The sequence below is a fragment of the Molothrus aeneus genome, chromosome 2, assembly GCF_037042795.1.
Source record: "Molothrus aeneus isolate 106 chromosome 2, BPBGC_Maene_1.0, whole genome shotgun sequence".
NCBI classification, from domain to species: Eukaryota; Metazoa; Chordata; class Aves; order Passeriformes; family Icteridae; genus Molothrus; species Molothrus aeneus.
In genome coordinates this window covers 3,015,015-3,031,685 of record NC_089647.1, presented here as the reverse complement: position 1 = coordinate 3,031,685, position 16,671 = coordinate 3,015,015, and positions in this window count along the sequence as shown.

Genomic DNA, 16,671 nt, shown 5'->3' with positions numbered 1-16,671 from the left:
TCCTCATCTTCGTCTTCATCTGCGTCCTCATCCTCATCTGTGTCCTCATCTTCATCTGCATCCTCATCCGCATCTTTATCCTCATCCTCATATTCAACTGCATCTTCATCCTCATCCTTCATCCTCACCCTCACTCTCATCCTCCTCCTCACCCACATCTTCATCCTCCTCTTCCTCCCCACCCTCATCCTCATCCTCATCCTCCTCCTCCTCTCCTACAGTCCCGAGGGCAGCTACCACCCCGTGGTGTTTTAAGCAAGAAAATGACTAGTGCAAAAATGGTCATTTCTGGTTTTTTAAGATTTTTTTTTTTTTTGACAAAAATACTTCTGGGAGAAACTGAGCATAAAGTGATCCTCAGGAACAGCGGTGATACAAATGAACCAGGTCCTGCCATTTGCAGACCTGTGAAGTTCTCTAAACACAGATATAACTTTTTTATTTTATTTCAGTTGATGGGCAAAGAGGATTTCCCCCCACCAATGTAAAAAGTAAAGATTTAGTTTAGATGAACATCTGAAATGGCATGTGAAGACTTCATGAAGTAACTGTAGCACATCTGAAGTAAATCTCAGTAAATTCATCTTCCCTTCCACAGTCTTTGAATTAAAGGGAATTAAGATGGTTCTGTCTCAGTTTGAAAAATTACAAAATTTGTAATTATGCAAAGTTTAATAAAATTGGGAAAAAACCTCACCCCATGAATTTCAAACAAAGATAAAAGCAAAAAATCATTAGTGCAGACAGCTATGATCATGATAAATAAAAAATCATATATTTGAAGTATACTAGAGAGAAAATACTTTTCTCTTTTAGCAAATGTAAAATATTTCACAAAAAAGTATCAACAATATACTCTGAAGGCATTCTCAGGTAAGGAGGTGATCCTTTCCAGTTATGTGTTCCAGTGTCTGCTCATTCCTGAAGGTTTTGCAGGCAATTCCAGCACCACAGCACCCAAAAAAATTTTGTGCCTGACAGTGAAGAGGACCAAAACCAGGAGCTTAAAGTATAACAAATGCAACAACCACCTGGAGATGCTCATTTACAGTTACTGTCTCCATGTGCCATTCATGGCAAGAGTAAGGCCAAAACAAACCCTCAAATAAAACAAACAAACAAACAAGTGAGAAGTGTTTAGGGATCAGAAGTCAGTGTTTAAGATCCTCTTAAGTACAGCTGGGTTCCAATTCTCCATTTCTGGTAAAGCTCATCTTTTTGTTCAGATAAGTTGATCAAAGTTTTCCAGCTAGGAATGACCAACCTGTTTTTAAAAGTGAAATTAAACCTTGACCCTAACTGAAAGTAGCAAGCCCACACATCACCACCACCAACATTCTCTGTACTTAGGAAGCACTGGGATGGAATGAGCCCATCTGGTTTATATCAACAGGCATTGGGGGTCCATCTCCACACACAAATGTCCCAGCCCTGTCCCACACAGGCAGGAAGAATTTTACTGCACAGAAATGGGAGCTTTGTGCTGTTACTGAGCACAGCCCTGCCACACAGACCTTACCTGCTCACAGCTCCTGGGAGTGTTTGTGTACAGGCTGTTTATGGCACTGACTGTAAAAATAGAGGGCAAAAATGGGCCAGATGAAGTCATTTTCTGTGCAGAAGTGCAGCCAGGTACAAGATGGGCAAAATGGATTTTTTTCCTCATATGTACTCCAGTCCTCCAGGCAGATGGCAGCTTTTGTACCAAGGAATGGGAATGCTGAAGGAAAGAGATGAAGTGCAGAGCTCTAGGCTTTTCCCTTGCTTTCCAGAGCTCCACAGGGACCAGAGGAAATTGGATGCGAGCTGGCTGTTCTGGCTTATGCTGGTGATCAGGCAGGGACCAGGTGGCTCTCGTACGTCTTAACCAAAAATATCACTTAATCCTTATCTTCCCCCTGAGCACTGGGGACAGGGAACAGAGCTGAGGCCAGCCCTCCAAACCAGCCACACTGATGCACATGGAAGTGGGAACACCAGCTTTTGTCCCATAAATATGAACCACCAAATGTCTGTCAGACACTGTTTGATTTTTGGGTGGAATTGTTTCTTCCTCTCCACTCCAGTTGGGCACTGCATGAATCTGAATCAGACCAAAGGAGCTGGTAGGACTTCAAGCTGGAACAGAAAGTGATCTCGTGTCGAAATCAAGCAAAGATAAAACCCCAATATTACCTTTCAACTGGATTTGGAACAATTATTCATGCAAAAGAACTGAGGCTGGAAATTTGAGCTGTTTTGCTCTGCAATAAGCAGGGGCTTGGGTTGGGTTTTTTGTTGCTGTTTTGACTGTAACAAAGGAATATTAGATCATTTTGGAAATATGAAAGTCAGACACACATTTGTCATTCCTGCTTGTCCTGAAGTCTTTTGAGAAAGGAGAGTCAGACACAGAATATCATTAATCTCTTAACCAAGGCTGACTGAAGGGGTAAGGTGCCATAAGAGGTGGCTGCTCCTTCAGTTTCTTTAGAGATTTTGCACAGATTGCACCAGTAGAACGTGGCCCTTACCCCTTTTTCTGTGTTGATTTGTTCAAATCCACTTTACTATCCAACTGCCCCAGGATCAGCAGTTGCTCAGGACACTCCCCAGCAATCAGCTCCAACAGAGAAGCCCTCCTTAATGAGCATTCCCCCTTGTGATACTGTCCAGCTTCTCTGTTACGGACTTGTCCTTCTAGAATGGTCTTTCTACATTTCAGTAATATATTGTCCCCATCAACTTGCTGGCAAACTTCCTGCTTTTGATGTGTCCAAAAAAAAAAAAAGTTTTATTGTTAAATTTTGAACCCTTCCTCCTCAAAATCATTTTTGGCCAGCTTTATTATTGCTTCACATTTAGCTTGCCAGAAGGCTTATTATCTTTTCTGCAATCTCCATTTGGACTCCACTTATTGAAGGGTGTCTTTTATACTTCTAATATACTTCTAATAACCTCCTTAGTTTGCTTTTAGCCATGCTGCCTTCCCTTCTTGTCCCTGGTTCTCTTATATTTCAGGAGTGTTGGAATACACTCCAAACACACTCTCTGAAATGAAAAAGTATGCAACTCCTTAAAAGAGGCCAGAATTGTTATTCATTTTTATAGATTTTTCAGTGAAACTGAAAATTGTCCTCACCCTGTAGCAGAAAATAAGGTTCAAACTTTCTCCCTCTTAGACTTCCCCTTAGAGTCATCACAGTTTTCCAGGATGAAAACAGAAGCATCTGCAAAGCTGAGGGAGAACACCTTTCATGTGGGGAACCCCGTGAGCCAGCAAGATTGAAGGGTGAGATGAAGTCCTTCAATATGCAAAATATCCACTGGCAGGTCTAAAAGGTTTAATCAGATCTTATGAAGCCATGCAGGTTCAAAGGATTTAACATTCCTTGGAAAAAATCCTGAGCTGTTGATGATGCAGGGAGCTCTGAAGTGAATACTTCTCAAAGCACGTGCACAGAGCTGGCAAAGGCTGTGCAGACCCTTCAAACAGTGGTCAAGAGGGAATGTGTGATTTAGTAAATCAGTCGAGCAGGGAGCTTTCATCTTTGGAGCCCTGCTTTATGACTTACTTAGGGCGTTAATTATAAATGTCTTGGGTATCCATCCCTCACTTAATTAATCTCCACACTCATGTGAAGTGTGAATCCAGATCACAACCCAAAGCTCTCCCAGTACAGAGAGTGGAGGAGAGGGGAAGCTGCTGCAGGATTTACACAGGGTGGGAAGGTGTGCAAATACCTGTGCAGCGGAGAGCAGAGGATTTGCCTTTTTCCTCCAGCAGTATCTTCCAGTTCATCAGGCTCCTGATCAAAACAGGAACATCCTCAAAATCCCAGCACACCATAACATCCCACCAAAGGAGGTTGTGCAGGTTTTAGTGCCTCCCTACTGAAATCCCCACTGATGAAAGGAAAGAGAAGCTGAAAACAGTAAGAAAGGTCACATGAAAGTGAGGGAGAACAGAGATCGAGGAAGAACAGGATACCAAGAAGAGAAATACATAAAATAGAATTAAAAAATATAAAAATAGACACAGGGATGTCAGAGGCAATTAGATTTAAATGTTTCAGGACGTGGACTTTTCTCACAAAGTACATTAAGTGGGGAAACACTGGCAAACATGGTTTGTTTCGCTGCATTACACAGAGCACTCACTAATTAAAAATAAATAAATCAAAACTTAGATTTCTCTGCACATTCTGGTCTTGTTACCTGTGTAACTTGATTTTTAAAGATTTTTGATGTCTTCTAAAGCCTTTTAAGTTACCATTCTATTCAACCAGCTTCAGCATGAACATTCTTCCTCTATCATTAGTCTTGCACGTGAGTTAAAGATCTAATTCCATAATGAACTCATCAGGTTATGGGAGCTTCTACATCTATCATTTATGCAATCCATTTATTACTGAAAAGGCACACACATTATTGCAAAGCATTACTAACCACTGTAACAACCTCTAAGCATTTTTTAAGAACTTTATTGTTTCATTTTTCTGCCCACAGTCAGGCTTTAATTAAGACTGCAGTTAACTGAGGCCTCATGGGCTATGTCTGGGTCATTTTCAATTTGGAAGCTTATCTGCGTCTCTATTCTGGATTGCTACAGCACAACAATTCTCAGAAACTAAAATTTTCTAACCAGGGATTATTATATGGAATATCTGGCCTCTTTTTTCACACCTAAAGGATGGAAAAACAATATTTCTCAGGTAATGCAATATTTTCCTGCAGAGCCACTGTATTTGGCTCTGAAACTCCAGGTGAAGATCATGCTTGATGAATATTCACAAGAATTAGCATCCTCAGTCCAACTTCGTTTCTGCTCAGTACTTGCACCTGATAAAGTGTAGTTAAAATTAATTTAGGCAAAAAATATTTCTTTAGAATGAATATATGAATAGTTTTATCATGAAGAGGTTTTTTTCCTGACTGTGAATGCATAAGTTTTACTATTCAGGGTAAAGCTATGGTTCCACTATTATTATTTTAATAGAGACTAAAACAACATTTCCACTTTCTGAGCAGAACCAAATGTGTTACAGAGGCATCTGTTTATAGCTGTCAAAGGTCTGGCTTCTCAGCAGGTGTGAAATCTCCAATAACTGACATACCTGCAAATTCCAGTCACATCTTTTATATGGAAACAGTCTGGCTGCTGATGCAGAAGTGAAACATAGACAAAAGACAGGGTTTTTCCACCAAAGACCTGGCTGGATTTCAACAGATAACCTAGAACAAATCTCTTTTGCAGAAATACAGTTACCATCAGAGCACAGTAAAAAATATATATATTTGCCATATCACCCTCAGGGTTGTTGCAATACTTGGAAATGTGCTGCTTAATAGCTTAGCACTGGAATTCAAATTGAGAGCACTTCTTTTTATTTCATTAAGACTTCTGATTTGGTTTTGATTTCCTAACTTTTCATAATGAAATTTTTTTGAGCACTTGAGAAGGGTATTTTCAGCTACTTTTTTTTTCCAGTTAAGGTTAACCAAAACTTAGCTTTCTAAATCTAATTTCTTCTTCTTGCTGCAAGCTCTGTGTGTGCCGACACAGATAAAGGATTGTGGCTTCATCTCTCATGGACCCAAAGTGCTGCAGAGGAACAATTTCACATGCCATTACCTTTAAGGCCTCTTTGGACACAAAAGCATAAAGCTGCAGCTGCATTGTAAAAAGCCAAAATGAGTCTCAATTTTTGTTTTACTTGGAACCCCGTGGACAATCTTTGGTTCAGAAGTCAACCAGAGGAAAGATCACATAGTGACAGGACAAGGGGGAATGGCTTCAAATGAAAAGAAATTTGGTTTAGTTTGAATTTTAGGAAGGAATTGTTCCCTGTGAGGGTGCTGAGGCCCTGGCACAGGGTGCCCAGAGCAGCTGTGGCTGCCCCTGAATCCCTGGAAGTGTCCAAGGCCAGGCTGGACAGGGCTTGGAGCAATCTGGGACAGTGGAAGTGTCCCTGCTCATGGCAGGGGGTGGCACTGGATGAGCTTTAAGATCCCTTCCAACCAAAGCCATTCTATGACTTTGTGATTATGAATTCATTGCTCTTGTCATTCTACACAACAAGATAATACAATTTTATCACTTCATCTGGATAGCTAACGTGACCTCTCACTCCACATGGGGAAAATAAAAAGGAGACCCTCTTAAAAAATAAAAATTTAATACAAACGAGTGCTCAAAAAATACCCCCAAAAAAACACTGAGGGATTTTTCCCGCACTCAAATAGATTATATTTAAACATCACTCCCCAAAATGCAATGTTTCAAATAGTTCATACAGTCCAACCCCAAACATAGGCAAAAATTCCACAGCCCCCATGAAAGTTTGCTTTTTAAAAAATCTTTTTTGAGTCTACACCTCTGCCTGTTTGGGGGCACCACGATGCAGGTGGGGGGGGGGGTACTGCTGCAGGGTGTTAAGGGCGACAGCTTAAATAAGAGCCAGCACTATGTAAATACTTTGACAGTCATTTCAATTGCATTTCTTTGTGATGGGGACAGATATTTGATGGCCTTATTTCCACATGAGAGAAACACATATTTTAATAATCCCAGAATTTCTCACCAGCAGGCTATGAATATTCAATTAAAAATAAATTCTCTAAAATATTTTTTATCGTGCCTTTTTTCCTTCCACATGAAATTAAAATAAAAATGTGGGAAAAATCATATTTGCTTGCTCTACATTCCCATTTTCCATCTCTTTTGCTGTGGACTTGCATAATACTAAAACTATTCAATAATCACAAGAAATCCTAGGGGCCAACCTCCAGATCTCACAGCTTTTGTTCTGCTCTAAATGCTCATCCTTAAGGACTTAAAAAAAGACCAGAAAGTGGTAGCCACCACAGCTTTATCTGTCATGTTATCCTCTCCTCTGTGACTGTCTGACATAGAATAAAAGATCGTATAACCTGTACTAGGCTGACACCAGAAGAAGATTGAGCATAAAGTTAATCAGAAAAAAAATTACTTTCATTGCTTTATCAGACTTGTAATTCTCCAGGACTGGAGGAACACAGGAATTGAGGTCCATGCTGGTGCTCAGCTGCTGCTCCTTAAGATTTATACCTGGGCAAGGATGACAGGTTTTTTGTGCCTCTAAAATGCCAATTGAATATATAAATAGATTAAGGGACATCAATCTAGAATCCACCAGGAGCTACAAATATTTAGGCATTATTCTTACAGAAGTCAAGGGAAGTATTATGACAATTTTAATGAATGTTGTACAAGATTCAAGGGCAGGGAAATAAAAGGTTTTGTTCCTGTGACTACCTTATACCTATTCTGCTACATTATTCTGCTATAATGTTGGGGTTTTTTTCCCCAGGCATTTAACAGGAACAAATATTTGTATAGGTGCTGCACAATTGTGCTATGGGGAAATGTTGAATTACAAACTAAACTTCGTTCCTGAGAAATTGTAATTACTGCCCAGGAGAGTGTACAGCAAGAAGCTGCTTCCTCTCTGGTGTGGGAACCAGGAGTGTGCTGTGCACCTGATCAGAAAAAGAGAAATAAATCCCTCAAATGAAAAACAAAAAAAAGAGAAAATTCCCACAGCTAGCGTCCTCACACAGATTCATACCAGTATTTTGGGGATTTCAGAGTTCTGTACAGATGTCAGACAGGGAATTGGGATAAGAGGGACCAGTGCCTGGTAATTATGGTTACATGAGCTGACAGAAAGGAAATTTGAGTTTAGGAACTCTCTCCCAAACCCAGAAGCCAGCAGAACACTTCCTGTTTATCAGAAGAAATCCCTTTCACTTCCACAGTATGGCTCCAGATAACAAAGGACACATGCAAAGGGCAGGATCTTGTCTTGCTTTTTCCTCAGTGATGTATCAGGAGTTCCAAAGATGTGCCACCACCACCTCAAAGCATTTTAAAAACCCTCAGCTATATGTCCAGCCTCAAAATTCCTGAACATGCTAAAAAGTAAACCTAAAATCAATAAATACTTAGGTTTTTTAATTTGCCCAACCACACTCACAGGTTATAAAATTCACTTATTTCAAAATCCATTGGGGGGGGGGGGGAGGGGCAAAAACTCTTTTCCAACAACAACTCAGGTGCAAGCAGATTTCACTCCATATTGTGCAATTCATGAAGCCACTCAGCTGTGGCAATGTGGCACAAGGTGTGGATGAGAGCAAGAGCTGTGTGGCCAGCCAGAATTTCTTCTTAGAAGCCAGATTTCTTCACCAGCCTGCAGTGAATCCTTCATTCTTCCCATCTTCTACACCAGGGAATGCCAGCCCAGAAAGAGCTGGAGATTTTGGTGCCGAAAATGCTGATGCCGAAACCAAATTTATTTCTCTCAAAAAGTGCTTCCATGTAGGTGCATTCTGAGTTGCAGCACTTACAGGATCACAGCCCTTGTGTGAGTTGCTGCTTTTCCCTGTGGTTGTATTGCAGGAGAAGCAGCAGCAGGGCTGTAACACAGCTGGAGACCCTTGAAAACCGTTCTGATTTACTGGAGTAGCTGCTCACAGCACTTGGAGCTCCCCCTCTGCTCCTCTGAGGGCAATCCTGCTTAGAAATTCATCTTTCCTTTTCACAGTGCCTGGCTTCAGAACCCCTGAAGGACTGGGGGCTTTTCAAACACACTCTTTGGAGGGTGGAGATGTGCAAAGGCAGCTCCAGGGCTTGGTGGGAGTGCTGATGCTGGGCTTTGCACCCAGCAGGATCCCTCTCTCCAGCCCAGCTCCAGCCTCATTAGGGACAAGTGCTGAGTGTACCCATGCACAATCACTGAGGAGGAGGATGCAGGCAAGCAAATTCTCCTTAAACCTTTCCCACCATGAGAGAAAATTTGCATATTGCCTGCCCAGGTCAAATTCTTTAGAGGTATTTGAACTTTTACCTAAGCAAATTTTCCCAGAGAGCTGCAATCAAGGGAAGCATCAAGATGGAGGTGCCTCAGTGATGGGGAGCAGATTTCCTGAAACATTGGAGAAGGAAAACCTGAGTTTCCAAGCACAGAAATTACTTATAGAGCAACCAACCCACCTGTAAGGGCCTGTCCTCTAAATGTCACTACAGTCCAACCAATATTGGCAACGTGATTATTCTACTTTGGCCATAATAAAAATAAGCACAACCTGGCTCATTAATTTCCTTTATCCATTTTTGATTCAGGAGTTGAGAGTTTCAAATGGACTGAGAGCCTCAGGAACACACATTTGCCGCCTTAGGCAGCTGCAAAATCATGGAGCATGTTGAATTTATTACTCTGCAGGAACTGGAAGAGGCCAGGTCCTCTTGCATTTGTCCTCGGCACACTCTGTGAACAAGTGAAGCTCATTTGGCTTTGAGAGTGATACACTGGTTTCTAACAGCTCTCAAACTGTCCTGAACAGCTTTAAAATGCATTGTAGAGCAACAGGATGAAAGTAAGTCACAATATACCCTCATAGAGCTGCAGAAGCTGTGATTTCATGTTCAATCTGTAAGTCTGAATTTCTTTAGAAGAAATGGATGCGAGTTCATTTCCTGGTCACGCTAGTAAAGGAGCTCTGTGATTATAAGGCACAGGAGAACCAGGGCTCTATAAATGTGAAATAATAAACTTTACTTACCTAAATAACACAGGGGCTGTGTGTTCCTGTTTGAATGACCGACACCAGTTAAAGCACAGTATAAGTTAATTCATCCAGGGGCTGCTACTGGATAAATTATACAAAATAATGGCAAATGATGCCTCACAAAGGGCATGAACAGTGTGGACTCTCCACAAACATGGAACTGCCTGCTTGTGGGAAGTCTTTAGTGCTGATTAAATCATTTGTAATCTGATCAAATGGAAGAAAAGCAAGTTGCCTGGTGCTAATGACTATTTTCCCTTTCTTAACAGCTGACCCAACAATTGGGCACCCTTCTGGGCTGAGGAACAAATTAATATTCCTCAACTGACTTGAAGGCATTTAAAGACTGAAAAAGGCTGCATATGGGGATGCAGCTAAAAGTAGGTTAAGTAGTAAGCAATTAGCTGCAGATAAACCATGAATCAGTCTGGCTGGATGATAAACTGTAATTTCAGCTTTTGCCTCCTCAGTGTGTTTCACAAACACAATAGGCAGGCTCACACTGAAATGTGAGCAAAATATGACTCTTCTGTTGAGGGACCACATTTCTTCCTTGCTTCCTGCTCTCTAGGAACCAGGGGGGAAGGTTTGGTGGGGACACTTTCTCAAGTTTGTACAATCAAGCCCTTTAAAAAATCCTAAGAAACTATTCACATTACCATGTGAGTGCTCAATTGGGAAAGGAAAGACATCACCAGTATAATGAGCAGATCAGACTCTCTGTTTGATATTAGGCATTGAAGCAGTTAACTGTCTGTCCATAAAATCTGATTGATGACTACTGAAAAGATGATGTCTTGTAGCTACTATTTTAATTGAAACTAAAGCTTGTTATTTTGTGTTTCTTTGTCAAGACTGGGGCTTCTTTAGTATTAAAATATACAAAATACTTACCTCACTGCCTGAATTCACAGAGTTAAGTTTCTACTGATGCTTGAAAAGGACTAGAGGTAACAGAGAAGTTCAAGAAATGCCAAATGAGGAAAACATTAATCTGGGGGATGCAAGAAAAAACATAAGAAACACTAAAAAACTCTTCAGATTAATCTTAGGATTTCTGCTACAAATTATTTAAATTGAAGTAATTTTAAGGTTCAACTCAGTTGCACCCCTTGGTTTGAAAGACAGCGTCAAAGGCCTTTTCTACAGCTTCATTAGTAACAAAAAAATCTGATCAAACACCCCGGGTTACACTGGGGTCAGTGTTAAATGGAAGTTAAATGAAAAGTAGGTATAGCCAGGGCTGTTTGAACCACTAACCACAACATCAGGCTAATCTGAACAACAATTTTATAAGGATTTGCTAATTTTCTTTTTTTTTTTTAGTGGTGATTTTTATTCTTTGGATGTAGAGACACAGGAGAAATTCTAGGGGATCTGTTCACTGAGGCGTGGTAAATTGTGATAGATACTTCCAATAATTCTGTCAGCACTTCATGTGTCAAGTACATCACCAAATTGTGCATATTTATTTCCTGCGACACACACACACACACAGGAAAAGGCCCTTTCTGCACAGATGGAGTTGGGGAAACTACAAAGGGAAACTTTTTCAGAGATGCAACTTTTACCTCTGCTTTTCTTTAGACTCTCAAAATTCCATGGCTTGCTTTTCACCTCCAACTTTCTTATTGCTCCTACTCCCATACTCCACGTACCTCCAAAAACCACTAATGAAAGTCATTTATATTTGTAGTGCACTGCACCAAGTCCTGACCACTTCTCATAGTTTTTCTCTGCATGCCAATGTATGGGCAGGGCTGTGGGATTTGCTGCAGGCTTAAGCTGTATCCCACCTCCTCTCTAGTCATGAACCTGTATTTCCCAACATCTGCTTTCAAAATCAAGTCTTCTTTGTCTAAAGTGGGCTCTGGAACACATTCTGATAGTCAGATAGAGACAGGAGTATTTTGGAGCTGGTGCTTCTCCTTACCACAGTTAGCAAACAACAGTGAGGATAGCAGGAAAGTTAACTGGAATTTTAGTACTCTAGTTCTGGATGACCAATGGAAAAATGATCTCACCTTGACAGCATTTTAAGGAGGCATTTATAGAGAAAGAGAATAGACACAAGTGCTCTTTGTGTGCTTCCTTTGTAGAAAAACCTTACAAAGTGTAATAAGCATTTAATACAAATATTTGTAGAAGTTTAATATAGTTGAATAGAATTTACTTATAAAGGCCTGCAGTAACCAAAGCACTTCTACCCTCAGCAATGAAAGGCCAGCTAAGAGACTGTCAAATAACACAGAATGAAATAATTTCTGGTTTTAACCATCCTATAGAGTCCTATGCATGTGATGTAATTCCCAGTTCAATTGCACAGAGAAGCTATAATTTCCTATTAGAGTCCATGGGGCTGTTTGCATGTAGGTTTCCTTTAAGAGACTTCTTAGCATAGCCAGAAAATTCATTTTCTCTGTGTAAACTACATGGTGGAGCTCTTTTTCCTCTGAAGTCATGTGATGTCTGTCACCACAAAAAACAGGCTAACTCTTGTTTTGGAGCCTATTTCCTTGCATATAGTTTCTGGATGGAGGCAAATATCCCTGCACTATTTAACCAATGTATTGTCATACAGTGATTAATTTCTCCTTTATTTTCAGCACGAAAATCTGTGGCTCAGATCCCCATGTGGTAAAATAATAGGCTGAAAGATTAGCCACCACCACCATCTGTTACCTGTCCCTGACTTCACCCACTTTTTCAAGGGCCAATTGCAATTTCAAAATCTGTCACTGAATGAGTCTATTTTCTTTCACCTTATTACCTAGATGACTTCAGTAATTCTGCCTAAATGGGGCCTGAAAAAGAAATGCTGGGAGCAGTGAACACAAGTAATATATTTGCATAATGCAGCGTAAGAGGGAGTGCTGTGAGAGGAAATTCTCAGGGCTGGTGTCTCTCACCAGTATTTACAGGAGAGTGAATCCATTGCCTACTCTGGAGTCACTCCAGAGAGCCATGAGAGAGAGAAATGAGGTTTTCAGCATCCCACTCCTTACCAAAGTCATCTATTGTGGACAAAGAGTGAGAGATAATAACCAAATTCTTTCAGAATGCCAATTCTTTCACATGCCCAAAAACATGCTGGTTTTGTTGGATATAGATGAACTTATGTCCAAAACACAGGAAAGCAAAAGGGATGGGGAAAGAAAGAAGGATAAGGAAACTCAAGCAAAAAGAGGAAACATATCCTAGGAAAATATGAGGGGGGGATCAATAAGAAAAGTATTCTGTGATCAATATTCCCATTAATTCACAGGACTGATTAAATTAATGTGTGCTGTAAGTGTGGCATGCAGCCCTTGAACCTCATAGCAGTCTTTGCAGGGGAACCTTTGCCATTTGAGGGCTCAGCCCTGGGGGCACAGCACACTCCAGCTGCAGAGCTCTGGGATAAGCAGGAATCATTCTCATGGATCAAGGTGAGGCAACCAAGCCTAGGAAGCAAACACACATTTAGCCTGTGGCAAATCCTAGTGGAAGCAGCAAGAATCCATACTATCACTCTCTCCTTTTTTTTCTTTTTTTTTGCTTTGGGAACACTGCAAAGGCAGAAGCTGTGCCTCTGCATTTTACCAGCAGCAGCTTTGCAAACACTACTGCTGTTTCCAAAACAGAAGCAGAAACAAATGGCATTTCTTATAGCAGACCTTTTTTGGTTCCCATCTGAGCAGGAGAACAACTCTCACCTTCGTGCTTTTAGACAATATGTTGTGTTTAGAGGTGTCCTCTTCCTTCTCTCTGTGTGCAAGTTCTAGCTGGGTCCACCCTTAAGGCTGCAAAGTTTCCCTTGCTTAAACTTTGGAACTATATGAACATCAATAAAGAATGACACTTTTCTATGATATGTGTAAAAAACTTCTTTAGCAACGCAGTTTAGAAATTTTGCTATCAAATTTTAAATTTTGAGTGAGCAGTTGCTTTATTCCAAGCTCTCTTAAATAACACAAACTACAGCACCTGCCTGTGTTAATCCTTTTATTTTCACACAGGCACAGAAAAATATTGGACTCAGCTGAATGAATGCTGATGTGTCATGACTCGCCTGTGTTATAAATGATCAAATCGGAAACCAAATTTATAAGAAAATTTAGCAATGATTTATTAGATGGTTAACAAAAATAGAATTTCAAGAAAAACCACCACAGCCAAGGGAGCGTCAACCCCGGGTGTCGGGGCTGGGTGAACCTGGATCCGACCGACAAAGTGTCAGCGTGTCCCTGGTGGGTCACCCCGAGTGCTTCGTGCAATGAGCTTATATACAGTTTATTCTGCCTGAGGCAGGGATCACCGAATGTTCCTTTGTGTCCCTTCACATGTGGAACTGAGGCCATACATGTGCAGGAATAGACAAAGGTAAGTCCAGGTGTCCAGAGGATGTCTGAACACTTCGGAAGAGCTTGCATTCACATGTAGCAGAGTGGTGCCGGTGCTTGAGTATGGTAGATGCAATCTCCCAGGTGCAGGTCCTGGTGAGTGGCTTAGATATCTTAGATATTCAAGGGAAGTCAGCAATCATGGCCCGGGAAGGTTTCATTCATGTGTTAATAGACTTGATATTATCTTAACGTTGTCCGGGAACTAATTCAATAAAAATAAGACTCTGCTCCCAGCCAGGGTGGTCAAAGACATAGCTTGGATTCTACAATATTTTATACATATATAGCATGAATTATCTCTACCATATACTACAGCCTGCATTTGCCCCACATGCTGATCCACATCCCACATACTCTGAGCCACTGAGGGGTGAGCAGACCACAGCCACAAAATCCCACTTTAGTTTGGTTTTGAGTTTCCCTGCCTGGACCATTCTCTAAGAGTTTTGCTTTCTGAGTTAGATTTGGTGCATCCAGCACTGACTTCTGTGCTTGCAGAGCACCGAGCACATCATGGGGACACCACAAACAAAAACCCTGCAGAGACACTTCACACCACGGGCAGGGAGCTTTGTGTTCTGCCTCCATCTCTTGGATTGCTCTCCCTGGGATAGGGAGACTCCCGGTGGGAGCAAACAGCTCAGCCTGGCTGTGAGTGACAGAGCTGCCCCCAAAATGAGCTACTCATGTTTATGAGCAGGAAAAGCCTCCATGTCACTCTCACTTCTGGCTCAGAAGACCATAACTGTTTGACATAACCCATGTATTTGTTATTTTAGGGGGCTGGTTGGAAGGAGATGGCAAAGGTTTAGGAGTCAATGATCTCCATCAGCTCTACAAACAAGGCAAGACTGCTGGGCTTTGTTTTCTTTTGGGAGCTCTCCAAGCATCAGTACTTTGCAAGTTACCCCCATAGGCAATTCAGTGTCTGTTTCAAGTTAATGTGCTTTGTTTTTCAGACCACAAATAAAATCAGAACAAAGCAAAAGTTCACATTTGTTTGAAAACAACCCAAATTGTGTATCGTGTGAAAAGAAAGGTAAAAAGAGGGTCAAGGAAGCTGGGAGTAGAGAGGGCATGGGATAGAGAAAATCTCTCCAGAGGAGGGGAAGTGGTTTATAATACAGAGAAAAAGAATACACTGAAGAGAGGAGAAAAAGATAATAGTAAGAAAGTCTGCATGAAAATAACTCTGAAATATTGTAGCTCTCTTTTTCATAGTGAGGTTCTGGGCTCACTCATAAGAGGGTCAAAGGGACTGAAACTACTCTCGTATTTCCATTGTATTAGAGACACGTGAAGTAGATGACATCAATAAAACCAAGATACCAGGCCAAATCCTGCCCTTGATTACAGTCATTCAACTAATTTAAGAACCCTGTTCAATGTAACCTTTTAATTCTCTGATTCCTGAGTAAGCCAGAGCAACAATGGAGGACTTGCATTAATCAGACATCAAACACACTCATACCTTTGTTAAAACAAACTTAGCCATAGAAGGATTTAGAGGGATTTTTTTCTTGGTAACAGCAAAGATCTGTTTCCAGATCTGTGAGTGTGATGCTGTGATAGCTGATTTCCCCCCCTACCTTTATGCTTTCATGCCTCAGCTGTTTCCTCAAGGATGGCACCAGAGTTAGGCTGCTCACCTGGTGCTTGGAAGACCTATTTTTACAATTCTTGGACCAGTTTTTACAATCCTCCACCCCTTCAGAAATACTGAATGGATCTGGAGACAGTGGTCCCCACCTGTCAGGTGGGGAATTAATTTCCACACAACAAAAATAGGGCAAAGGAAAAGGATAAGGGTATGTCTCAGTGCTGAGCTCTTTTCTGGAGTGACAGGTTTTCTTTCCTGTGTTAGATTTGTGAAGTCACCCTCAGAAATTTCCATTGACTACCATGGCAACTGCACTGGGCCAGTAGTAGCCATAGTGATGCCAGATGGTGAGAAGTTATGCATATGACTGCCACAGAATTGCTCACTGAATGCTAAATTCAGATGAGTGCACTGGATCCAAAGTAAACAGAACTGAGCACAAATGCAGGCAGGGAAAAACTTTCCCCCAGTACAAAACCTGGTAAAAATAATACAGATATTATTTGAGAAATTAAATCAGATAAAATCATGTTCAATGGTACAACCACTGATATTCACTATCAGTGGGGTATTTTCACCCTATCATTCACTGGGCAGGTTTTCTTGCCATGAAAAAGAGAGAAAAAGAGAAAAAAAGGCCAGAAGAGCTGATTTGACTAAGATGACTGCTGAACAGTAGAACTGGCAGGCTCAATGAACTCTAAATAAGAGATGAAAGCTTTGAAATCCATGTCACCACCCTAAGGCTGGCTTCAAACCCATGGTGACCCATGGGCATGACAATGCATGGATGAGGTTTTGGTATCCTCTGCCTTTATGTTCCTAATCCAATTAAGATCTGTTGTTCACATCAAGCAATTAAAAACCCAAACCTGCACTCTCAGAGGGCTGGAAGACATGAAAAAACCTAAATCTCATCTGTGACATTGAGAGCAATTGTGTCCTTGTCAGAAGCCTGAGATTAAGAAGGCCAAGACTTCCTTCCTACACAGCTCTAACAGTGAACCTCAGTGCCTGGATATTACAAGGAGGGCAGCCAAAGAGAAATTCCATGAATGTGTTGTCACCTGGGAAAAAAAAGGTGGCAGAACAGAC